We start from the raw sequence: 27,837 nt of genomic DNA, 5'->3' as shown, positions 1-27,837 counted from the left end.
CTCCCCAAATCACCAACCCGGAAGCTCTCCACTCTGGGATTTTAAGGAGGCTTCATTACATAGGCGTGATTAATCAAATCATTGGCCAATGGCAACTCCAGCCCCTCTCCCCTCCCAGGTCTGGGGGTGGGACTAGAAGTTCCAATCCTCCAATCATGCAGTTGGCTCCACTGGCAACACATCCCATCCTTAGGAGCTTTCCAAAAATCACCTCACTGTGTGCATTGGTGGTATAGTGGTGAGCATAGCTGCCTTCCAAAAATCACCTCACTAACATAACTAAAGACACCTCTATGGCTCTCTGCACTTAGGAAATTCTAAGGATTTTAGGAGTTCTATACCAGATGTACAGTTGACCCTTGAACGTAGGTTTGAACTGTGAGTGGGTCATCTTATATGCTGTGAGTGTGGGAATCCTCGAAGGTGGAAAACCGACTTAAATTATAGTGGGATTTTTGACTGCGTGGGCTGCAGGAGTCTCTATCCCTCATCATTATTCAAGAGTCCAACTGTATATTTTTTATTATAAACCCCGGTATCCATTTTTCTTTTGCCCCTAAAGCTTATTTTCCTTCTCTACCAAGACTGAACTATAATGAGGGATATAACTGGTATAAATGCGGTATCCTCATATTCAATCATTCACACCAACTTCAGGGGTTTTGTTATATTTACATATAAGTAATGCTTAATATTTTAAATTCAACTAGTTTTTGAAAGCTAAGTCATTATTTCTGCAAAATCTCTTATGAGTAATCTATATTTTCCTATTCTGCATCAAGACTTAAAATTGAATGTCCACATAGCACGCAGTACTATATTGGTTGTTACTAATTGTGTGGCCACCAGGTTGATCAGCTCCAAGAGGCAATGCCACATTCTACTCTCTGTAGTCCTACACTGAGGTGGTCCTGTGTAGATGTGAATCATACTCTGGGAAACTTGAGTGTAGCAGCTCACCAATTGTGTTCCCACCTTTGAATCACAGACTGCTTGGTGTGGCCGTGGTAGTCCAGCCTTCTGAAATCAGAGATGGGCCACTTTTAACAAGGACTTTAATAAGGGAGTGGGGCCTCCTACGATCTCTTTTCCTCTACAGATTTGATGCTCATATCAACAAGGTCCTAGAGGGATGGCAGAGCCCAAAATATAGGGAGCTTGGTCCTTAAACTTGATCCTTAAACTGCCAAATGGAAGGAGCCAGCCGCCAATCAGGAAACCTGCCTTGGACTCAGGATATCAAGAAAAAAAAATGGAGTTTTTGTTTGTTTGTTTATCCATTATGCATTCTGTATTTAGTTCACCCTCTGATATATAACCTAGGTCATTCACTGTGGCTTGGACATCAGGATTCGAGCCTGTGGACATTATTGTCCTTTAATAAATAGAGATGACAATACTCGTCAACCACCTTGCTCAGGAATGCTCTGAAGAGCAAAACTGGTGTTTGTGAAAGTGTTTTTAAAAACAAGAAATGCATATAGTTTAAAGAACTGGCTAACAAGGAAGCGAAAAAGAAATGAAGAAGCAAATAAAAATAAATGCAAGTTTCGCTTCTAGCACTTATACAGGACACCGTAATATGTAACACATGAGCCTGATAAAGGCAATCACACAAACGGAAAGTTCAAACTTCTGGGGAATGGTAAAATGCTGAGTTTTCAGTGAAAGGCAAGAGAGCACAGCATCCCTTGTTAATTAAAACAGCTGGTGGGATGCTGAAAACTCCCCAAGGGTGCATTAGCCAATGCCTAAAGGTGCTGGGAACACCAGACTTGGAACTTGTCCGTGTCCAAGACGTGAGTCATTCTCACAAGAGTGAAAAATTTCAAGGAGACTAAAACCCTCTGCCAAGGAGAAGCTGAAGTGTGTGTTTCACTTGTGTTTAAAATCACCATAGCCAGCAAAAGAACTGCCTGCTATTCTTTTTCCATTATTCATATTTTCCTTGCTTTTATCAGCACGTGGACAGAAAGTGTTCACATAGCATCTGCTGGCCACAGCTGAAGTGGAAACACCCTCTTACATCATAGGAGTCTACAGAATGTCCTTTTGAAGCCTGGGAAAAGTTGCTAGTAACTTGCAGCGATGTGGCTAGAATTGAACCTTTATATTTCTGCTAGTTACTGCATTTTTGCCTAGTATTACATACATAGCATCTCAGTCCAGGTCAAAGGGCAAAAGGCACATTTCAGAGCCAGCTTTACTGAGGGAATACATTGATCTCAGGCAGTGACACACAAGACATGTTTCTTTATAATTTCCTCTGGGTGATTTCATAGATATGGGCACCATATGTGAGACTTTCTGAGACAATCCTCAATTCAAATACTCTGTTTCATAAGCAAACTCTCCTTGTCAGACATATGGCTTTATTGTTAAATTGGAAAATCTGGTTAGTTTCATCCTAGATCACAAGATCTTACTGCTGGATAGAAAGATGATTTAGAAATCTACCTTCCAGAAATATTTAAAATATAAAACTTGAATTTTTTGACCAGTATCAGACTTTACCTATTCATTTATTTTTAAGTTGCTATTGGACTTAATAACAATTATTCACTAAATACTATTCTTCGCAAAGTTCTAAGCCAAACCAAGTGTTAAAGAATGATTTATGCACCAAAGCCAAGAGATATTTTTTATGCACAAAGCCAAGAGATATTTTTAAAGATCTATTTTCACTAATGTGCCCCAAGGACATAAACCTGGGTTATATTTTTAAAAACTATTTACTGAATACCAACCTGACATATAGGTGGTAGTTAGTAAATATTTGCTGAATGAATGTAACTTTATATATCAATATATTGGCACCACTGTTATGTCAGCTAACATTTATTCATCATTTATTAGGTTCCAGGCAGTGGGGCAAATTGTTTGTTTTGTTGACTAGCATGATCCTATTTCATCTTAATAACTTTAAGTGGTAAATATATTGTTAATCTCGTGTTACAAATAACATATATATATGACAAGGAAACCAAGACTCTAGTATTTAAATAACTTGTTCAAAGTCACAAAACCAAGAATAGAATCTACAAAGTGGCATAATGCCAGAATATTAGAATATTCTCAGTAAATATTTGCTGAATAGCTTTGAACTCTCATGACAAAATAGGCAGCACCTTTCATTTCTGTCTAATAAAACATGTTGTATAAGAAGAGTAGAAAAGAACTTTAAAAACTGTTTTCCGGCCATTATGGAAAATGGTGAACTGGCATGCACTTAGGTAGATACAAAACCAGCCAGTACTAAGATAGCTAAGCTCATATTATTTCCTGTATGGGTACAGCCAAAGGGGACGTGGAATGAGGTTATCATAAAGGAAGCTGGTGGTTCCATCTATGCAGTGCTGCCAAAATCTTGTTTTTCAATAAGAAAGGCATTCTTGTTTCCATTGGTTCCACCAGTAGAGCAGATATAAGTCTTACTGTTAGATTATATACTCCAAGCAGGATTCTATAGGTCATTGGGCATCAGAGCCATTTCTTTCCCCCTTGACCTTCTTATATTAACCAGAGGACAAGTGTTGGATAAGAGGGAGTGACAGCTGCTCTCACTGCCCTAGTGCAGTGGTGAGAACTGAGTTCCTATCACTTTCACAAAGTGGTCTTTTCTTGTTGCATCTGGGAAAAGCTGAAGTTAGTTCAAATTAGTAGAGTTGGCATCTGGGAAAGGCTACAGACATTAGTCCAAAAGTAACCTCTTCTGAGAGGTCTTAGCTTACTAATCCCTTCTAAAGTAACTGCTCCACCATGCCCTCTCTTGACCCCTATCACTCTGTCCCCTGACCTTGCTTAATTTTCTAAACAGTACAATGTACACTTTATGGCTACATAGACTTGTGTGTTCTCAACCAAACGTGTATTCCTGTACCAAAAAATAAAAAATAAAACCAGAGTTCTGGCGCATAGTAGGTACTCAATAATACATTCTGAATAAATAAGTCCATTTGGACTCAGGCAGTCACTGCAGACTGACAACACAGGTCCCTTCCCATCTTTGCTGCAGTGAAGCTATGCTGAGCCATTTAGAGTACCTCTCATCCAGCACTTCTTTCCTTTTTTAAAAAACCAGTTCCATAATTTCTTGCTCAGCTATCTAAAGATAATGGTTGTGGAGGTGGTGGGTACCAGACCAGTTCTAGAAGACCTTTCGAAAACAAAGTTAGAAAAGGCAAATAGAAGAAAACTAAAACACTAACCTGAAAAGATATATGTGCCTCTATGACTATGGCAGCATTATTTCCAAGAGCCAAGATGTGAAAACACCTAAGTGTCCATCAATGAATGAATGGGTAAAGATTGGTGTATTGGTGTGTGTGGGGGGCCGGGGGGGTGGGGGATTGCGAGGGGGCAGGTAATGGAATATTCAGCCATAAAAATGAAATCTTGACATTTGTGACAGCATAGCTGGACCTCGAGGGCATTGTACCAGAGTCAGAGAGAAAAGGAAAGATACTTTGTGATCTCTCTTATACGTGAAATCAAATAAATAGATGATAGATAAAAAACCAGACTCATAGATACAAAGACTGGCGGTTGATGGAGGTGAGAAGGTTGGGGGTTGGAGAAATGGGTGAATTATTTTTATTGTTTTTAGCTTAAATAAATTGAATTTTAAAAACAGACTATCCTATTATGATTAGAAAATTGCCTTTTGCATATATATTCTGAAATAATAATAATCGATATTTATTGAACACTTTTCATACATCAGGCACTTTGCTAAGCACTTTAAAACATTTCATTTAATCTTCACAGCAAACCTGGGAGGTACTATCTACCCCATTTTACAGATTAGAAAACCAAGGCTCAGAGTAAAACACACACTGCTTAATGGTAGAGCTGATATTCACACCAAGGATTATTTGACCACTATGCCTTATTACGTCTTTTGATAAAAATATGCTTATAAATGTGAGAGATGATACCAGTTTACTGCTCTAGACAGAAGCGATTTGTTCCACGTTTCTGGGAAATGGGGAAACTAAAGTTTGCTTTGTCAGGTAATCTTAACTATCTTTTAGATTTTTTTTCTATTGCCCAAAGTCCCAAATAATAGAAACCTAATGAGAATTAATTCTTCACTTGTTGAATCCTTTCTTAGGACTAAAATTGAGATTAACTTAATGACTCTCCCTTGAGATAATATAAATATCTAGCAGACTTCAGTTTCTTGTTTTAGAATTCAAAGATCACTTGATTGTGCTGGAAAAAAAAATATCACAGTCCTTTTTGAAGTGCATCCTTGGGGCAGCTAACTAGCCTCTACAGTGTAACTAAAGGAACAATTACAAGAATATACCCTCACACATAAATTTCCCCAAGTATTCTTTTTGCATTTTATTTTATTATTACTGTCAAGTATACAGTACATTGGTTATCCCCAATTATTTTCAAAACAGACATTTCTCAACCGTTCTTCACTGTCTTATCAGAACATTAAGACTTTTTTCCTTTGTATTTTATCATTTTGGGTAAGGATTTTAAAATTTTTCAACATGACACTTCAGGATAACCTGCAATTTCAGCAACTGTTTTGCACACATGCACTATAGATATCTGTACTAAATTAATTTCAATAACTAGTCACAATTTTTTTCCTAACAAAAAATAAAGTATTAAGAAAAACCACAGATTTTGATTCATTCCTACCCAATTTTAAGTTCCAGGTAAAACTTAGAAACTCTTGCTTTTCTCAGAAATCTATTCCTTTCAGTCAAATGCTAAGCAGTTCCTAGGTATGAAGATCGAATTCAGGCGTGAGAGGGAGGCGTGATCAACGCAGTACTGTGGTCAAAGTCAGAGACTAAAGTCTAAAGTATGTCTGATTACCTATAACAGATCAAGAAAATCAATGACGTTACTACATAGTATTCTTTCTTTTCAAAGTAAATCCCACCCAGGTCAGAGTCCATACAGATTTTAAACGTCTAGAAATCAGAATGCCCAGTTAAGGTAATATAAGGATGCAGCTAAGCTTGCCTTGTGGAAAGAACACACTCTGGTTTCCATGCTATGGGCTTTGAAGCTGGCCATTTTCTATTCAGTCCACTGCAGTTATCTAGCAGAGACCCCAAGCCACGCTTGCTGTATCTGGATCCAGGGCTTTAGGTTTCAGATTTCTCTTCATCTGCACTATCAAAATTGATCAATTTCTCCTAGGATGCCAATTCTCCCAACTGCCCTACTGGTTCTTGAACTTCACCATCTAGACTCCATCCTTAAGTTCAGTGTGGCAAAGGGGAAAAGTAAAAAAGACTTGACACGGAGTCTTAGTTCTATATGTTCTTCCATTGGCTCTTGGAACCCACGCTATAGGTCAGAATCCCACACAGCCATATGTACCACAAATGCTAAGTCTCTTCATGAAATCTTGCCTGATTTCTCTCAATCAAATGTGATTCATCCTCTATTTAAGACTCCATAAAACTTGACTAATCCAGGTACACAGGATGACCAGTTCAAGGGCATTATAGTATTTACTATTTCTTGGATTAAATTCCATCCACACCCCTTACCAACACTGTGACTGAGTAAATTGCTTAATCTCTCTGGACAAGGCTCCTTTATTTATAAAGTCTTCTTTGCTAGGTGGGGATGGGGGTAGGGGATGTTAGATAAAATGTATGTAAAGTGCTTAACTCAGTGCCTAAGACACATTAGACATGTGATAAACAGTAGCCATTATTTTACTTTTCTTATGGGTCAGTTCATATTTTGCCTTACCCTGTGGTTATTTGACGACTGAGTATACTTTTTGTATAATGAATTCCATTAAAACATGGACTGCATCTTATTCATTTTTTAAATAACCTGCAGTACAGATATATGCATTTAAGAGGCATTCATTCATAGCTATTTAAGTAATAAAATGTTTAACAGTATGACCTTGTTATATTTATTTTGACTCATCGGTAACATTTTTTCTAGATCATGGGCAATGCAATATATGTGATGTCCACATAGATGGCATTCAAAATAGACTTGACTAACTTAAAGTGTATGCAATGGGATGTTACTTATGCAGATTGCTGCTCAAGAGGAAAAGATTAAAACCAAGTCAAGGGTGATAGAAGTGATTTTTCTATGGCAAGCTGTCCCGCCATTCAGCTGTCATACCAGCTGCCAATAGCTCTGTCCTTGCAGCCCCTTAGTGGAACACAGCCAGGGTGTGCAGGGATAAAAAAGAAAAAGTGAACCCAGAAAGGGACTGTAGGATTTACACGCTGTTCTCCAATTTCATTAACCCATTGCTTCCACATTACAAGTCAAGAAGCTAATAATCAAATTACTTGCTCTTAGATTCAAAATGCAAACAGTGTACTATAACTATGCCAAAAGGGATCGCCACCCCCACAATGACAATTAATAGAAAATAAATGAATCAGTGAAAATAAATCGGTGTTTAAAAACTCAAGAAAAATATTTTAAAATAAATTGTAACCGGTAAGGAAACCATATGAGAAAGTAGTCATGAAATTCAATATTGTGGGGTTATTCCACAGACTTAACAAAAATGATCACCCAATCTGCCTTACTTTTCTAGTAACAATTTCTTATTTATTGCACAATTCCTGTTTTCCAGAAATGTGGCTGACTAAATATCATCTTTGCTTTGTAGAGTGACTTTCAATTTGATATTAGTTACCGATTTAAGACCTTGAATTTTTGAAAAGCTGCACAACTTTCTCTAGTAAAGTAAGGATTCAGTTCTAGGTACAGTACAAGCAACTCAGGTAATATATAAATTAAAGAGAATAAGAGTGATGATATCCTAATTACAATGCTGTAATCCAGAAATGTCTCTTTAGAATTCTGAATTATTTAGTCCTAAATTGCAAACACGTATACGACGTAATATACATATTAAAATAGGTACTTTAAGAGTTAAGCTTTTATTGAAAGTGTAAAAGAAAAGTGCCAAAATACTAGGAAACCTTGGATGGGTTATGATGGACATTAAACAAACTGTACCTCGGTTGTATGAGTACTCCCGTTTACCCTCTAGCAAAAAATGCAATGAATGCGTCAACTTGCACGACACACAGGAATGAAAAAGTGTAAAATTTAAGAGTTCTTTTCAACCTCATTCTGTAAAATTTAAAATTGTATCTACAAATGGTTTGATGGTCATATGTATTCGTTCTAGTCAATTCTAATGTACACATTTTAATTTAAAACCTTTCATCGGCATGTTTGAACGTGTTGACCTTTTAAATTTTGTTAAAATGACCTTTCTTAAATTTCACAATCCCTCTGAACACCTTCCAAGGTACGTTATCACGTGCCTTCACGGCAACGAGTAATCTGGAGTGGAGGGAACCTTGGAATCTACAATAAGCTGTAAAGTTTCCCGTCTGGTCAACTGCCTCACTTCTCCAGCTACGCCCAACCAAGAACTTCCTTCGCTTCACTCTCTAACACTGAGCTGAAACTCTACATATACTCAGGCCTCGAGTTCGGGGGAAGCCCTTTCTGGCCAATCAGGGTTCCCCAAGCTATTGCGTCACACCTCCCCTCTGAGCGTTACGTCAAAGGCAATCCCAGCCAGCCACGTGGGTTGGAGGAGTGTAGCGTTTCTGGGCAGCTGTTTGGGAGACACCCGGCGGCAACGGTCCCCAAGGGCGGGGAACTGGGCAGGGACAGGGCTCCTACACGCACCTCCTGGGAAGCGCAGCTCGAGCAGCTCGCTCGTCCCGGAGGCGGGCGGGGCGGGTAAGTCCAAGTCCTGAGCGCGGGAGTGTGGGGGATGGAGCGGGGGAGCTGGCACCTAAGGCTGTGTAATCGGAGCCAGGTCTTGTAAAGCCGCCTCCCCAGGCACCGCCTCTCCGCTCCCAGCTCCTCTTTCCAGCCTTAATTATCCTTTCAGCGCCGTTTCCCCTCGGCTGCGTTTCCTTGGCTGGGGGAAAAAGCCTCCCTCGCCTCCCGGTTCTCGCCCTCACACAGACCCTCCTTTCAGACCCGCCCCCTGGCTCACAGGGACCTATTTCGGAGCCCTCGCTCGTGCTGGGCGGGAACCAGCGTGACGGATTCCGCCCCAGGTGTTGATTATCCATCCCTACCCGGCCTCTGGCTCGCCTCCCACCTTCACCCCCGGCTCCCGCGGACCTCCCCACCCCCACCCCCACCCCGGGCTGGGCACTCGGGACGGCGCCCCAAACACCCCCGCCAAGCCGTGCCCCTCGCTGCAGCTGCCGAGAGAAGCGCCAGCGTGCTCCATGCCACGTCGGAACTGGCTCCCGGGACCTCGCAGCTGCCTGCGCGCCGCGCGCGGTCCCCGTGCACGCCCTGCGGGCGGGCGGGCGGCCGGTGGGCGGACCCGGAGCGGCGAGGAGGGATGCGCGCCCTCCTCCCGCTGGGGTCTGCGACAGCCACAGCTTGCGTCAGGACCCCTGGCCCGAGTAAGGCTTCCGGAGCTGGACTGAGCTGGGACAGACCCAGCCTGACACTTTAATGGGGTGCAGGGAGTGCAAAGGAGGGGAGGCCGGGGAAAGAGAGGGGAGTGGCCGAGCGAGGCCAGTAGCAGCTGGGAGGTGGCGAAGGACCCTCCTTTTCTGGGGTCCCAGCTCTCTGGGAGCCCGGATCACTTTAACCCTTTGCGTTACGAGTAAGAAGTGGGCTTCTCCCTTGGAAGTAAAATGCGCTGGGCTGTTCCAGGGTTTTCCTCCCCATATCGAGCGGGTGGGGTGGGGGGCGGGGAGAAGGAAAGGGACGGGAAGGTAAGCGGGAAGGAGGAGGCTGTGCGGAATACGTTCTCCTTACACAGAGGAAATTCGTGTTTCCTAACTCGGGAGCTCCCTGCGGCCCCGGAAGATGCGGAATGGAAAAGTACGTCCTGGGACGTGCAGTGGGTTCCCAGGCAGAGGCTACCTGTGTCCCCTGCGAGGCAGCGGACATCGGGAGAGCGCCGCAGGGCTACGAAAGATACACTACTAAGCCTGACAGCGATCTGAAACATCCCGATTCTTAGTCTGTTGGAAATGTCGAGATCTTAAACTTTTCTGTCGAAAACTGACTTTAAAATGTGACGCTAGTGGATAATTTCTCCCCTGTCCCTGCCTAGTCGAGGGCCCTCCTCCTTCTTCACCAAATCGCGCCAGTGTAACGTACCTTGTTCAGCTCTTGGTCATAAAGTTGTCCTCAGCCTGTCTGTGTGGTCCCGGAGGGCTGGTGGCGGGCAGTTTCCAAAATTGAGGTAATAAGAGATCAGATGAATTTGAGACGACCGGCCAAAAAAAATAAAAAATTTAAAAACAACATTTAAAAAGGATGGGGGAGTCTTAAAGGTTCGGTTCTCCCCCACTGTAAAAGGAAAATTCACTACTATTCTCTTTGAAATTTCCGTTGCACATCAGTCTTCTAATTCTTAAAATTAAAAAAAAAAATGTGCTTTAAAAATAAATTAACTTTAGCTTTTTTTTTCCCCCACCTTCCTCCAGTCCCTCTCCCCTGATATCGGAAAGTCTCTTTTTCGTATCAAAAAAAGCCCGGCGAAGACTCAGCAGAACCCAGGAAGCGCGGAATCGGGAGAAAGTCTTTGGCTGGGGCTGGTTCAAGTCCCTGGTTGAATGGGCTGCTGGAAGCCAGGACTGGGTAATTCTTTCCAGACGTCTTGACTTCTTCCTCGCAGTCGTTGCTTTTCAGCCTCCTCCAACTTAAGGGGGTCTTAACTAGTGAGCTGGTGGGTGTTTTAATAGGGCGGAGGAGGGAGTGGGGGGTGACGGGAGTGGAGAAGGGAGGTGCGGACTGGGGAAGCCAGAGGGGAGGGAACTGGGAACGCGGGCGGGCAGGAGGCAGGGAGGGGGAGAGGGAGAAAGAGAAATTGGCCATTCAAAGCCTCTGAGCTCGAGGCCGCTTCTGAACTCCAATGAATTCAATTAACTTGATTGCTAATTTGTGCCGAGAGATGCAAGGCATACAGGCCGGCCGCCACCTGAGTCTCTCCTTTCTCCAGTGGTGGACCATGCCTTGTAGACGTCTCCGGACTCTTGCCCCAGTTACGTGGATTCTCTATTCGCGATCGGCTCCCCGTAGCGTTTAAGTAGTTTGCTTTAAGGCCAAATGGTGCCCTTAGAAAGTAACCGCTCGGGAGTGAGAGAGCAGGGAGGGTGTGTGTGTGTATGTGTACGCCGAGCCTCCGAAAGCCGGCTGAGACTCTTAAGCCGGCGACTGGTCCATCCACCACCTGGTAACGCCATTCTTCCCTTCAACTCAGAACATGTCAAATGTCCAAGCCTCCCTTACACAGACGTTCTCGCCTTGGGTGCGCGGGGAAAAGTAAAAATAGTAATAAAAATAATTTAGTATAGTTTTTAGCCTGGTCCCCTAATGTGAAAATACGCAGACAGCGGGCGTTATAAATAAAATATAATAATAATTTTTAAAAACCACCCTTCCGAGGGCTCGAAAAAAGCGCGCTTAAAAAAAAGCCGTTTCTAAAGGAATGGCCTTAAATGGCTTTGGCTCCTTGAGAGTCAAAATACTTATTTTTGCTATGGGACGGCCTTTTCTCATCTTCCACTGCCACCAGGCTGAAAAGAGTTCGTTTTCTCAGGTCCTTCCCCCCTGCCCTTTTTTTTTTCCCTCTCTTTGGTCCTCTGCAATTTGCCTCCTGATGACTTAAAATGGACAGTAGGTGGCACTGTTTAGGAAAAAATGAGAGTGAGTTTACAAATAATTTATTTGGTCTTTGGAGATTCCGCTGAAATTATTATAGGGTAAAAGATTTCTTTCTTGCCTTTCCAAGGTTCCTTTGAGGTATGGACTTCTTTCGAACTCTATTAGTCCTTGAAAACTGGGTTCTTTTTCCTTACCAGATATCTTAGACAATAATAAGTCAAAACCGAAAAGTCGAATAAACTGGAAGCGATGCTTTTCAACACGTCGCCCGGGGTGTGGTGTTGGGGGGACGTGATTAGAGGTCAAGTATTTTATTGCAGTACCAGGTAGTCAGTCAATCCAGTCCCCAGGGGCAAACCTGCAAAGTACTAAGCGTTTCCGCCCCCACCCCCACCCCCAGCCCAACCCCGACTGGGCGGTTACACCTCTGGCAAGCATTACCTTGGCTTGATGACTTCACACCGCTCCGGGGAGACCCACTTACCAATTTCCCCTTACAAACCTTCAAGGCTTCAGCCTTTGTTTGAGCCCTGCCTGAGGTGGTTCAGCTCTAGAGGAACTGGCTTAAATTTCAGAGCACCATTCCATCCCACTTAATCAGACTCCTGCTTCTTGATTTTTAGTTTTATAGTAGTTTTTAAATGATAAATTGTAATTTAAAATACATTATCTAACTTAGGTACTCTTACGTATGATGCGGATTAAACTGATTTAGGAGTAGAGGTGGCAACTGTGGTGTCAACTGTCTAGCTATGGGACCCCACAGGGACGCTTAACCTCAGCTCTAAACTCCCATGAATATTATATGTAATGTAGGATTGCCTGTTATTACTCGGTTGCATTTAACTGTTCCTGTGCTAATACTTCAAGGAATGAGAACATTTAGTAAAACTGGATTTCTTTATTAAACAAAAACACATTTGTTGTTTGTCCCCTTGTACTTGTAATTCATGGCCCATAAAGCCAAAGGAAAATGTTCCCCCACTGTGGATGAATAAAAAAGCTAAGTACACATCCATGCATTTCTATCAGTTCCTTCCACCCACCAAGCCCCCAAAACAAATAGGGAAGAGGATAACACAATTGATAGCCAGAGGTGAAAGTTCCTTGAAGGCAGAATACTGGATCACATTTTCTTAGGGAGGCCTAAAATGCAAATCCCACCTTTGATGACGGATGGTGTAATGCGGGTCCTGTTTGTGTGATCCTGGAAGTGTATCTCACCTCTCTAGACCGTTATTTCCTAGTTGAGAAATAAGAAAATACCTGCTTTACAGAGTTATGATGATAGAATTTGTTGAATTAGAGATTAGTGTGATGCCTAACCTCTATGCTTAGGTAGAGCTTCCTAAGGTAATGAAGTGGTTCCCAACATAACCATTGTAGGTATTCAGAAAACTTTAGTACCTTTCTCCAGGCTTCTGTTCTTTAAATTATTCTTGATATGCATTAACTAAGGTTTTATCCTGTGCTCTCTTATTTGATCTCACTGGTTCTCATCGTTTGAATTATTCTGTGCCCATGGATACACCCCAACCCTTCACATTTAACCGAGATTCCTTTCTGAGTCCCAGGCCTGAAGCATGGCTACCAGACACCTAGTTCCAATCCAAAAGCAACAATTAGGAGAGGTGAAATCCACGTTCACTAACAAGTTTTGGCACCAATCAATTAAATAACATTCAATAATTCATTTAAATTGTAACTTCTATTTTAAACATGAGCCGTTTGTATCAGAGGATGACAGATGTTTCAGGTTTTGACATCCTAAGACGTACCTTATTCAACCTATATTATGTTTTCAGCTATACAAGCAAAGAACTTAAGAAGTCGGTAGGAGTCTTACTTGAGTCAGTGTGGCGATCTCTGAAGGAGATCAAGTTTTGCCACCCTAAAACCTGCCTTTTGGGATATTGACTTTAAGCTGGTTATTAACAAACAAAACACTCAGAAAGAACCTTTGACCTCCCCCTCTCCCCTTTCCTGCCTGAGAGATTTCAGATGGAAAGGCCTGCTTCAGGGAGAAAAATCTTAGAATTTTAAAACCTTAGCCTTATTCGAATTGAGTATGGGTGGATGGGAGGGCTCCAGACAGGACCTGGTAGCTAGATCACCCGCTGTGTCCCACTGAAGCAATAATTTGCCTGCCGTGTATGTTCTGCTCTTCCTCAATTACCTGTAAATCACCTACTTCCTTTGCAACCCCATCTCCGCTCCTCTTTTCTCCTGTCTCTCTGTCCTTGGAATTTTCACGCTTATGCGAATGCCCCATGCTCACATTAAAATTTGATTTCTCCTGTTAATCTATCTCTGTCCATTTGATTATTAGCCCAGCTAGAAGAATTTAAAAGGTAGTAGGAAAAGTATTATTTTTTTGGCCTCCACACCTCCCTCATACAACATAAAGCAAATGGTCATATGTGTGATGGACAAAGTATGGAGAATGAGGATTTAGTACCTTTGTAATTCTCTGTATACGTGGTTCCTAAACTTATATTAAAACTTCTATTCAGTCTTAAAAAATTGTTGAGGACGTCACAAAACTTGTTTTTAAGGTTTATTTGTATCAGTACATACATATTGAAAAATAAAAGCTGACTGAAAAGTTTTTAAATAACTTGTTAATTCATTTCAAATAATAAATGCAATGACGTCAACTTAACATATTTTTGTGAAATATGGCATTTTCATTTTTGCAAATCTCTACTATCTGGCTTTATAAAACTCAGCTGATTTTCCTATTTGCTATTTGTGTATGAAGAACATATACTTCAACCAAAACAACAATTGAAATATATATAAATAATTTGGCCGCAAACATGTGTAATTGGGAAACGAAGAAGTATTTTAATAGTATTTTTAGATATTCTTATTTGACGGTATATCAGAACTGAACAAATGTGACCTTTTTTAAAGGTGAATTGCAATATTGAATCTAAAGCAATAGGAATGAACTTTGCATACTCTGTTACATTAAAACCCGTTGGCCTATCTTACACTTAAATGCATCTTTCACAGTCATTCATGAATTTGTAATATTATGTATTGATCATTTAGAAAACATCAGTTCACTGAGTTATGCAGATTTTCAAAATGTTGACATACTTCATTATTCCAAACATTTTAAAAGTCACAATTATTAAAATCACCATTGATCTCATCCAAAAAGTCTTCAAATATTGGGAAACTATCACGGTCATGGCAGCAAATAAAGTTCTCCAAAATTCTAACTTTCTCTTGAAAGCTCAGATATTATCACTGGCAACAAACATGGTTAGTTGTTTTTACTGTAGCGACCAGTGCACTTCATTCGTTCTTCAAGAAAATAAAATATCTTTCAGATACCCAAGTCTGAATTATAGTAGTTTGGCGGTTAGTTGTTCTTTCAAGTAAAAATGATATTCCATGATAAAAGTGGCTAGCTCAGCTCACACCTTAATCACATGAAAGCTTTTCCTTCAGAAAACCAAGGTCGCTTAGTGTACAGCAAGCTGTGTACTTTCCATTTCTTCGCACGGAATGTTAAAAAGACATATACTCAAGAGTTGACATTTAATGAAGCTAATATTTTTTTACTGCTTTATCAAGAACTCTCTTAAATGCAGTATGTTTTCTATTTCTCTGTAAGTGTGTGGAGGTAACGGATATAAAGATTGACAGTACAGTTTGGTGCCACTGCCTTATTTCATGCTCAGGCACTAGCAGCTTTATTCACCATTATTTTTGCACCATCGGTATAAATGTCAACAAAGTAAAAGATGCAGAGAATTTTTTAGTATTATTATAAAAAGTGTTGACCTTATGGATCCCCTCAAAAGGTCTTGGGGTCCCCAAGGGTCTGTATACTACGCTTTGGAAAATACTGTTTTATATTAAGCAAACCAAATATAGCAATATACAAATCTGGGTATTTTACTTTAAGAACATAGACAAACTTGCATATTGAGATTGAGCAGTGAGAAGAGCAATATCAATAGTAAGCCTGTCATATGAGGCATAAATATTGGGACTAGAAATGCTTAGGATGACACAAAGAAGACTCAGAGAATCTGACGTTGGAAAACCTTTACAGGGCTTGGATATCACATGTAAGATTTAATACGTTCTCTATGACCCTAAGACTGTGCACCAGTGGAGATTAAAACACAACATATTTCAGCTTCACGAACAGTAGAATTTTGCAAAGATGGAAAGAGATTGACCTGGAATTTAAATTTCCACTTCCCAGGTTGGTTGATACAAAGAGCTTTCCAGTGCCACAAAGTTAACTCCAAGGCTAGACTCTTGAGGCTCTAGAGTTAATTCAGACAAAATTTTGGAGACGGCATCGCCATGTTTATTACTATATTTGAAGATGGGGATAGAGAGTGATATCGAAGCATCAGACACCCAGGACGTTAGAATGAACAGATTGGAAGAGATCAAATTATTTGTTGCTTCATTGATTTAGGTAGAGAGGACAGTTTTATTTCTCATCAGAGGTTTTGAAGATCTCTATCAGAGTAGTAATTTATCAATCATTGATCATTTCAAAGTAGACTAAATATTATTCGAGCCAGGTTTTAAGAATTACCCAAATGAAAGGGGCAAAAATCATCATCAGACCCTCTTTCATCGTTTTTCAACATCTCTCCACAGATGAAAAAACTAAGTTTAAAGTATTATGACTTAGTCTAAACCCTAAAAGGTGGATACTCAAAAGTACCTGAGATTAATAATTATGATTTGATAATAAAATACACAAATACAACCACCTGGATGATTTAAAAGAAAAAAGAACCTTTATATTTTGGAAATATACCTTATATCACTGAACAAATTTGTGGGAGCTTTATTTTCACATTATTGGACTAAGATAATTTTAAGAATTATCTCTAAATCTGTCTGTGTTTCTGATTGGAGGGGCAAAAGTTACTTTACATAGCCTAAGTGACATGTTTATCACTTGCATTTCTTTGACTCAGATTACAGAAAAGGAGAAAACTAATTATCTTTGATTTAATTGCCAACAACTTTTTGTCAGCAAGGGTTTACATTTTACATGGCAAATCAGTAAAAGCAGAAAGCGTTACTCAAGGTGCAAGTCTGCAATCTAATTGTTCTTTGATATTTTAATAGTCTCAGTTGCAATGGCTAAGGAGAAGGTTTTGAAATGTCTGTCCACAAGCAGTTGCTAATAGTCTTGATTGCGGAAATAGATTTAAGTAACTACATTGTTTAAATAAATTTCCTTGGAGATTGTGTGGCATTTCATGTGATTCCTGAAAAACTTAACAAACTTTCCAATTTCTTAAAACCTTAATAAAAGATATGCTTAATTTTTGGAAACTAATTTATTTTTATTAGCAGAGGTAGTTGTTCAAATTTTCTAGGCAGAGAGATCCTTCGCTGATAATTTTTTAAATGACCCTTGTTACCAGAAAAGTGAATATGTACTAAAAAATTTTCATACAATTTTAGGGAGGTCACAGATTTCTTTCCCTCAAAACTGTTCATGGACAGATTAAAAATTCCCTTCCCAAAAGAAGCATGTGCAGTCTTGGGAAATACTATGAAACCCTAATTAATTAGAAACCACATCATATACTTAAAGATTTAAAAGGAAGACAGAGAAAAAAACTAAGCAACCTTTTATATTCTCTAATAATTCACACAATTTTTTTAATGCATCCATTTAGGGGAGGGGGAATCTCAAAGGAAATCTTAGGTATTTTAGAGAAAGCCAGTCAAGAGGAATAGGAATTTGGGAATATAAGATTGTTCAAGAATCCATTACATTTCCCTTTCTTTGGGCATTGAAACCTGATTTTATAATTTTAGGCAGGCAAGAAAATTCAAACTATTCCAAGCTTTCAGGAGAAGTCTGCCTTCAAATACATACAAGTGGTTGAAATCCCTGGAAAGAAAACCCTAAACCAATTTAGTAAAGTGAGACTTCCTACCTTTATCCAAGAGGCTTAACTCCAAGACCGAATTAGCAGAATTACCATTTCAGCACTTGAAGGCTGGTACCCAAGCTCTCTGTCCTACAAATGCCTTTCCAAAGTGTGACTCCATGCATTACATTAGTCATATCCTGCCTACTAAGGATGGCAGGGTAATTTGGGGGATAAAAGCAAGTGATTGTGATGCTATTCGAGGGAATTACATTATTCTGAATTATAGGAATGTTCTCTCCTATAGCATTTTCTTTCTGGTACTTTAAAGTTTCAGAGTTCAACCCCGATCAGAGTGGGTCTTAGAATGTAGTGCGCAAAGATTTCGTTTATATATTATGCCTAAGCCAAGAATTGGGACATATTTTGATCTTGTTCCTGACTCAGCTCTTGCAGACAGCACCTGTTGTTTGTTCACACCAAGTTTGTTGGGCTTCTAATTAAGCAATTTGGGAAGTAGCCTCATTGTTTGTTTTGAAAAGCCAGATGGCTCCAAATATCAGAGGTGAAAAGAAATTTAAGGCTGTGTTTCTCAAAAAGTATGGACTGAGGGCAGCCTTCATCTCAGATTCCATGTCCAAACTCCACACCTATTTTATCAGAATTTACAATGGCGAGTCACAGGGAAATGCCTATTTCGGAAGTTACCTCGGGTCATTCGCAGGCACTCTGAAGCTTAAGAACTTTTGCTTTAGAGATACTGTAGTTGAAGAAAGCACTTTTCTGGACTTTTTACCGATAGCTCTTTAAAATCAGAATTCTTTCCTTAAATCTACCTGGATAACAAAAAAGTAACAATGCCCTTTCTACAAAATACAATTGTGAATTCCAAAGACTGCCTCTGTTTAATCGTAGTATGTGTGTCTTAAACATGAAGTTTGCGTAGTCAATAGGTTATCTACTGGCCTGTTAATGCAGTGGTTTCTACCACAGGGGAAGCAATATCAAGTATAAAAGTGAAGGTTCTAGACTTAAACTACCTGCTTTGGGCACCCCCACACCTACTACCTATGTGATCTCTGGCAAATTGCTTATTTTCTCTAAGCCTCAGTTTCTCTCTGGTAAAGTGGGAATAGTAGTAAAACCATACCTTAGAAGTTCATGTGGAGAATAAATAAAATTCTCTATCTAAAGCTCTGATAAGTGTATAATAAATGTTAACCATCATTACTGGTGTTGTTGAAAACAGGGTTAGGCTGAAACAGGTGCCTAAGAAGTCACTCCTAGGTCGCAGTGCAGATGTTCAATTTCCGGTCTTCTGGAAGGCCACCTGCCACTCCACATTTCTAGATTATGGTCATGAGGAGGAGAGTAAAGAAATAAAACGGAGTCACAACAGTCAAGCTGCTGAATTACTAAAGTCAAGTAACTTGAGGCATAAGGAAATAATTTTATTTTTTCTTTAACTAGCCTGGGAATGTAAACTTTTTAACTTTCCAGTCCTGTGTCAGCATGCCTGGATATACATTAGGCTTCCAGGTAACCATCTGGTTACTCCCTGAATGACTAAGCAAAGAACATTCACATATTCAGGTGACCTGGTGTCCAGTATCCAGCCCAGCGGATTTATCAAGGATTACCACGTCAGACCAATGCAGGGGCTCAGAATGTAGGACTCAGTATTCTCAATAATCCACTTTTTACTCTTAAGAACTCTTTGCTTTTCTTCTTCAGGACACTCTGGGTATTGCCTACTTGTATTTCCACTTTGCAAACCCTAAGACCCTTGATGAAATCTTTATCATTTACTTTTAGCAAAGCCTCCATACTCTTTTTGAGTTGGTCTGACACTCAGAATTCAAAAAGTTTTAAAAACTCTTCAACTCTTCTTGAAAACTTAAAAGCTAGAGCTTTTTCAAGAAATTTCTAAAGAAAATCCATTTAATGTACTAACTGAGTACCAGCAGTAAGTGTGTTCTTCAGAATGAATTTTCTGTATGAGTATTCACAAAATCTTCCTAAGTTATAGACAGTCTTATGTTTAAGAAGAATGAAAGACAATTTAAAAATACTTCTTTGAAAGGGTGGAATGTTGAATGTTCTTTTTCTTCCATAATGTATTTACCTAGGGAAACTAACTTAGGTGGAGCGTCTGGTTTTTAGCACAGTCTTGTTTTTACACCCGTGTGTCCAGCTGAATGCTCTGAGGTGCTGAGAGGTCAAGTGACGTGCCCCAGGTCACACACAATGAGTTAGTGATTCAGGGCAAATTGAATCAAGAATTTTTATGTCAGGGCTTTCTGACAAATTTCTTTGTAGGAATGTCCAAAAATACATGGTTAACTAAAAATAAACCTTTACACTTCTGCTTTTAGAACAGAGAGATGGAGACATTTACTATTTGTCATGTCTTTATTTAATTCACATTTCTAAATATAATAACTTGAACATGGCTTCCCAACTCTCTTCCAAATCACTGAATTTATTCTGTTTAACTTACTGTATTGAATTGGAATATAGCAGAAGAGTTTTTCTCTTGGAAATTCTGGCCAGATGGAAATTCTGCTGTCTCTCCTAATTTCAAGTCATTATGTTCATTGTTGCCAAGTATTCATTCACCAAAATTTACTTAAGCATCTACTATGGTCCATCCACAGTCTTGCCATGAACATGGGCAGCACTGCTAATAAAGGTTCACACGCTGTGTGTTTTGCTAAAGAAAAGAACGCAGGCCCCAAAAAGCATAGCTCATGATAAAAGCCCATAACGCCAAATCTAGATTTACTACATGACCTAATGCAGTTTCCACCTTTCCCAGAAATGTAATTTTAACCAACCAGTCTGGAATTTTCTGGCCAAGTGCCAGTAAGGTAACCTGTCACATGGGCCTTCTCCATCCCCCACAGAAGGGAGAGGCTATCTGCACGATAAAAACCCTTATGTTCCCCCCTTCCAAAAAAAGGATGTCCCAGCCCCAAAATAATCCTTTCTTTTTCTCTCATTAATAGCTCCTTTACTCCAGCCTTCTTCCTATAAAAACCCTCGTTTTGTAAAAGCCCTCAGAATGCCCTCCCAGTTGCTAATTGGGATGCTGCTTGATTTAGGAGTCCCTTAATAAAGCCAATTAGATCTTTGGATTTACTCAGTTGAATTTTGGGTTTTTTTTTTTTTTAGCAGTCCAAATGCCTAATATTCATAAATCAAGTTGCCAAAGTAGTTAATAAAATTAGTTCTTTCTGCCTTGACAGCAAATACATCTTCGTAAAAGTGTGTGAGTCCAGTTTCCAATTGGGAATTCTCTAACACCTCAGTATATCAAGTGCAAGAACATACTACCAGCCACCAGCACCTTGTGCCAATTTCCTGCTCCAGTCCTCAGCCCATCTTACTTTTCTCCCCCAGCCCTGGCTACATCCTGTAATATGATGGGCCTTGCACGCATGCATTGAATACACCAGCTTGCACATTCAACCTCATCCACAGTTTCTAAAATCAGGCACCACTGCACCGTTTTTTGGAATTCTAACCTCTAATCCCAGGTAAAAGCCTATATGCTGGCTCCGGAAGTAGGCTCAGGACAGGGGCCCTTCATGCCTGGATTTAAGGATGGTTCTACCAGGTATATAGCAGGACATCCATATAAGGCTAAATTGTTCCACTGTGTAATCTGAGTATGCCATTCTCTGATTCTAAAATACCACCACTTCCCATTGTCAATTTAGCGAAGGCCCAGCTCCTTAATCTGATCTGGCCTTCAATTTTCCAACCTGAAAGCAAACTTTCCCACTTACACTACACTATGTTAAACACGTTAGAACTTATTTCCATCTTAGTATCTTTTAGTCCATTTGTCCTTTCTGCCTAAATACATTTTCCATCTCTGCCTGGCTCAATGTTCATAATCATCCTTCCCATTTATCTCTTACTAATGTGGGAAGGTAGAAACCTTCAAGGTTCTTTCGCTAGTCTAATGATTAAATCTAAGAGACAGATTTACAGGAGAAAATAACCAAATCTAATTACATACATAAGTATGGGACCCTCACATAAATCAGAGGATCAGAAACCCCACATACATGAGAGGTTCAGGGACAGAAAGTTAAAATGAGGTATATATGGTGTTCAGAACTAAGGACGAGGTAAGGCATCTTGATGATTTTTAGAAAGGAGTTAGGTTATTTGTAGGTCAACAAGAAGAGCAGATGTTAAGATGTTTAAACTGCCTTATAAATAGGTCATATAAAGTTATCTGTGGTAATGACTCTTAATGGTCAAGGTGCCATGTTGAAGTTCTTTAAAGAGGAGGTAAAATCTCATGAGCTCTTTGAGTCTTGATTGCCTTCAGCTTAAAAGAATTCACCTGGCAAAGTGGCCCATATTGGAGAGGCCAATTCTGAATCTCATCAGTTCGACCTTTGAAACTTTCTGAGAAGTTTCAGGTTCCAGAAGTTGGGAAAACAAAGTAGTCGTCTTGGTTTTCCAATCAGTGAAAGCATTTCGAATATAGAAGATTAGCTCTTACTATTGAGAAGATTTAGTTTTCTTAAGTTAGCAAAGACTAGAATGAGACAACATAAAACACAGAAAATAATTTTGTTAAAACAGAATCTTTCTTTTAGGAAGAAAGCTTTTCCCAGTATTAGGAGTGCACTAATAGTACAGAAAAATTTGTCCTTTTTTTTTTTTTTTTGCTGAAAGAATATTAAGTTTTAGTACACTATTGATATAAAAGATTATTTTTAAAAACCCTCTAACAAATTTTTTCAATATTATTCAGCTTGATCACACATAAATTTCTTTCTCAAGATTTATTTTTCATAAATTGTTTATAATTTTGTAACTTTTAGTTTGTTTCTTGTTCTCTTAACCATTCAGAAGTAAGCAGGACAAAATTATTTTAATTCTTCTTAATGAAATACATCTCCATATCTCATACCTTTTATTTTTAAGCCAAAACATATTCTATTTTTCTCATATATAGCGGTTTTTCTTCTTTTTTTTTTGTGGTTTTAATTACATATATTAGAATTTTTAACTTTTAGAAACTTTAATTTCTGGTGAAAACTAAGAAGTAAGCAATTGTGAATTGGCTGTTACACCGGTGTTTGTTAGATTGATAAATTTATAAATACATTCCATAATTTTTAGAAATATATGGTTTTTCATAGTACAATTTTTAATGAGGCAGAAAATATGTTTATTAGCAAACCCAAATATCATTAGTTCCTCTATAATAAGAAGTGAAAAAACAGATAAACCTATGTAATTAATGTTTCATTATTTTATCTTGTTTGGAAGTGATCTAGATATTCGATGACTATTCATCATTTAATTTAGCTAGGAAAACTTTAAAGGTTCAAGTTACCGAAGAGATTTAGGATACCATTTTTAAGTACACGTAAAACACAATTATTGCTAAAGAGTTTATCTAAAAAACCTTTTCATCCTACTTACATTTATTTAATTTATTTGCTTTTATGAATTATGTTGAAATGACTTATGAAAATTTTATCATCATGGGGAGGGATAGAGGTATGGATAAAAAAGATGAAGGGAAATATAGCCAATAATATTGTGATAAGTTTGCACAGTGACAGGTGAGCACTAGAATTAGTGGCATGTTCCCATTGTAAGGTATAAAAATGTTGAACCACTATATTGTACACCTGAAACTAATATAACTAATATAACACTATATACCAACTATACCTAAATAAGAACAAATAAATAAGAAGATAATTTTCTTATAAAAATATTGTGTCTTATATTCCATTTTGTTAAATATTTATATAACTATCAGCTAATTTTATTAAATAATAATAACATTCTTAATTAATTTAAAATATTCTTTAATCAAAAAACCTTTAAATTTTGTTTTAGATGAGATTTTACTTGATATATATCTGGTTTTCCTGGATGACATGCTCTGATCTAATCTTGAGTAGGTCAATTAATATTGGGTAATAAATAATTTTGTGAAAAAGAAAATTTCATCATACAGTTATTTTTCTTGCTGACAAATTTTGCAATAGAGATAACATGAACTTATTTGACTAATAAACCCAGATAGAATAAAAGTATTATATTTAATGCTTATCACTCCAAAGACATGCCTATTTAACCAACCCAAATTCAAACCAGCTTTAGTATCAAATGTTTCCCCAGTTCATATGATCCTGAAAAGCATTTGGGTTAGTTCTTATTATATTTTTGAGAAATTTTATAGAAATTCTTGTTTGTTTTTGCCAATTAAATAGAGCTCTTTTACAAACTAACACTCCATCTGAAGATAGAATATACCACACAACGCACATGAACATACAAAGAGACATAGAGACCTCCTAGCCTTCATTTTGAATTATTAGCCATGAGATGGGTAACAAGTTAAATTTATCCTCTCAGATGGTTGAGGCTTGTGCTTATTAATATTTGTGGAGAAGACACAAAGTGCTTTTTGGACCCATTTTTTTTCTTTCCTTTCTCTTTAGAACTCCAATGACACAAATTTTAGATCTTTTGTGATAGTCCCACAGGTTCCTGGAGTTCTGATCATTTTTTTTTCAGTCTATATTTTTTCTGTTTTTCAGACTGGATAATATCTATTGTTCTATTCTCTAGTTCATAGACTATTTTCTCTGTCCCCCCATTCTGCTATTGAAACTTTACATGGAGTTTTGTTTTATTGTATTTTTCAGTTTTAAATTTTCTATTTTAGTTTCATTTGTATCTTCTATATCTTTTCTGAAACTTTCTGGTTCTTTTCTGAGACTCTATTTTTAAAAATTGTTCATATGTACTCATAATTGCTCATTAAGACATTTTAATAATAACTGTTTTAAAATCGTTGTCAAATAATTCTACATATCTGCCATCTTTGTATTGCTATCTACAGATTGTCTTTTTTTCACACATTTTGAAATCTTCTTGGTTTTGATATGAAGAGTGATTCTCATTTGAAACTTGGACAGTTGGGGTATTACGTGATGAGACTCTGGATTTTCTTTAAATCCCGTTTCAGTTTTTGTTTTGTTTTTTTTCTGACATTTCTCTGGCAGGGGAAGGAGGTGTATCACCTCACTACTGCCAGAATAGACTATTAATTCAGATTCTCCATTTGGCCATCTTTGACATTTGAGGAAGTACCCCTCATCGCTGTTTGGTGCAGGTGGGGTTTTTGGCTCATCCTTAGGCCTCCACTGACTGACACATCCCTGGCTGGGAGTGGAGTAGTGAGTGTGTTGCTACCCTTGACATGTCCTCCACTGACACCATGGGTTGCGGAAGGGTGTAGCCTCCTTGCTGCTGGGCAGTGGTAAAAGTCCGGTACCTGCACTGATATCACTCCAGCGTGGAGTACAGTGGAGCCTCATTACTAGCCAATGGAGTGGAGGTCCAGATTCCCGACATCATCTCCACTGACACCTCAAGAAAGAGAGCCTCATAACAGCCAGGCTGGCAGGACTGGTTTCCTGCTCATTCTTCTCTGACCCAACCTGGCAGAAGCGTGGGGGAACTGGAGCACCTTGCTACGACCTGATAAAGGTGGGAATATAGGCTGTCCCTTGACATTTGCTGGCACGATCGGAGGTAGCATCACAGTTGTTTTTTGTTTTTTCCCTGTGGTGTTTGGCTGGAGGAGAGCAATTTTTGTCTAAAAGTTTTCCGTATTACTAGTTTGCCCTTTCCTACTCCTTTGGCTATAGAGAAAAGACTTCAGGGGGGCTTTTTTTTTTAAATTTTTGTTTGAATTTGTTGGCATTTTTGGGTGGCCACTTCTTCAGCTCTCTATCTGAGATATGTGACAATACAAGAAATCACAAGAAACGTACACTGTGTCATTACTTAGATCCTAAGTTCTCTAGCCAATGTGCCTTATTTTCTATACCTTTCAAAGTCTTCATTTGTCTTATATATAATTTCCAACTTTTTTTAGCTGTATTTAGTAGTAAAAATATCTATTCTAACTTTTTAGATGTGGAAGCTTACTCCATTTTTGACAGCTATTACTGTGATTACTTAATTGACTAAATTATACATAAATTAACAAATCCTAATGTATGTGTGTTGGGGGGGAGAATTAATGGATACATAAAAACTAACATTGTTTGAAATAATAGCTATCAAGTTAGGTATGAATGCACGAATGAAAAACTGTTAAAAATATTGAAGGTTTTTGCATTAAGATTATGTTCCAAGCATTTTTAGACTTTTTATTCCACTCTAAGGAAACCAAAACTGGAAATTATAGAAGTGGTATTGTTAATAAGGCTTATAAAAGATAGATGGCACAGATTAGTTGACTTATGCCTCCTCTTCCCCAAAATGCCATAACTGTACAAGAAAAGACTGACACATTAATGTGTTTATATTCAAAGTTAAAATTAAAATAAAACATTTATCATTATTTTTAATACTCAAATTTAACTTTTTAAATCTTAATTGGGAAGGATAAGAGAGATAGCGTCTTCTATACACTCCTCGAATTTGATTTCTTACTTTTAAACATCTTTTGCAATTAATTAGCTGAGCTAGAAAAGTTAAGCTGTCCTTTAGAAAGTTTAGATATTTTTTCCACAATAGGACCTAGATCATTTTCAACTGATTCTAAATGGCTTTGGCAGGTAACTGAGAAAAATCCACCTGAAGAGTAATTTTAACCTAACATCAATGCATTCGTAACTTACCTTTTATAATATACATTTTATGAGACTTGGTCTTTATTTTGCACGTGTGTGTGCATACACACACAGACGAATATGCTTTATAAAACAAAGCTAGCTATATCCTTGCACCTGCAACTTCTGGGTGGTAATTCTTGAATTACATTGAAACCCATGTGATGGAGATGTTAATTTCTCTACTCTCTTTGGACAGTGAAACAGATGCTGTCTTAAACTTCAAAGGATTTGACTACTTTCTGAGTTTCATTAATGAACAACAACTTTTCACAGCCTGCTTAAAAAAAATTTAACAAAACATACAAAGGAAAAATATCAATGAGTAATCCATCGGTCTTTTCCTTCTGAAATGTGAGGAAGTCAAACTCAAAACATTTGATCTTTCCCAGGAAACTGGACTTCACTGTATTTATTGCTTTTCAAATCTGACAGGTCATCCCGTGGACTCAGATCATGGTAAAAGATCCAATTGTATCAGGAGAAGATAAACTTTGGGAGATAACTCTTCTGTTAAAGTGTTCGATAAAAAAAGACAACCCAACTGATGATGAATATTTCCATTATTCTCTTTACTAGCTTACCTAATTCTGACTATTGAGTTTAGCTCAAGAAATACAGTTTGAAGAGAGTGGACAAAGAAAAGAATAAAGTCTCAGTCGTTTTGAGTATTTTGAAAGAGTAGGTAGGTTCTGAAGAGAAGAATTGATTAATGTTCAAACTCAAAAATTTTTAAATTTCCAATTGTGTTAAAAAAATTTTTACATTTCTGTAACATCGATACATTACAAAAGTGTTTTTTTTTTTTAACTCAAGATTCCTTATTTGTTAATATTGTACCCACAGTTACAAATATCTTCAAGAGATGTAGATAAAGATTTAGATTCTAAGCTTGCCAGACATGGATTGGAATACTAGCTCCACCATTTAATAGCTGTGTCATCTTGAGCAAGAAACTTAACATTTCCAAACTTTGGTTTCTGTTTTCATAAAACTGATGTGATAATAATGACCTTAATCGAAACTCAGGGTCAGTCTAGGGTCATGCCACCCTGAACGTGCCTGATCTCATCTGATCTCGGAAGCTAAGCAGGGTCAGGCCTAGTTAATACTTGAATGGGAGACCACCTAGGGATACCAGGTGTTGTAGGCATTAAAAACAAACAAACAAACAAACAAACAAAAAAATTCAGGCTCAGATTGTTTTTGAATTTCAAAAAAAAACGAACCATTTTTTTATGTATTGATTTTTATTGAGGAGGTGGTTCATTATATTCAGATATTCATTAAACCCCTATTTTAGCATTTTTCATGCACCATGAATAATACAAAAATAAATAAAACAATCTTTGTTGTCTATGGGCTTACTATGCTCTATAGCAGATGCAGATAACTATAGTGCATTATTAAGAGTCATAAAATTCTATGGACACTCAGAGGAAAAAAATAGATTCTGATGGAGTGGGGTAACTCAGGAAAAATTATTAAAAAGGTGATATTTGGACATTTTCAGTTTTTAAAATTTTTCATGAACTCCCTTTCCACTCTTTTTAGTTCATTTTTTTGTGGTTTCCTTTCTTTTTGTGAAAACTATTACAGTATTTCCTAATATGTTATTAAGATTCAAATGCTATATGGATAGCATCTTTATCAGCTAA

At 38.3% G+C, this 27,837-nt stretch overlaps 1 protein-coding gene and 1 pseudogene across 1 annotated transcript in view; one reads left to right on the top strand and one right to left on the bottom strand.

Annotated features, from left to right (window-relative positions):
- The window catches only part of HAS2 (hyaluronan synthase 2), a 25,187-nt gene extending 14,445 nt beyond the window's left edge, over positions 1–10,742 (bottom strand). Inside the window, exon 1 of the mRNA XM_006916584.3 lies at positions 10,120–10,742. The gene's annotated coding sequence lies outside the window, so the exon portion shown is untranslated. The remainder of the gene's footprint in view (positions 1–10,119) is intronic.
- A 16,471-nt stretch (positions 10,743–27,213) lies between these two features.
- On the top strand, positions 27,214–27,332 carry LOC112483651 (annotated as a pseudogene).
- Positions 27,333–27,837: the final 505 nt, after the last annotated feature.

Source organism: Pteropus alecto, unplaced genomic scaffold (assembly GCF_000325575.1).
Source record: "Pteropus alecto unplaced genomic scaffold, ASM32557v1 scaffold164, whole genome shotgun sequence".
Classification (NCBI taxonomy): domain Eukaryota; kingdom Metazoa; phylum Chordata; class Mammalia; order Chiroptera; family Pteropodidae; genus Pteropus; species Pteropus alecto.
This window is presented reverse-complemented; position numbering and strand designations above follow the sequence as displayed.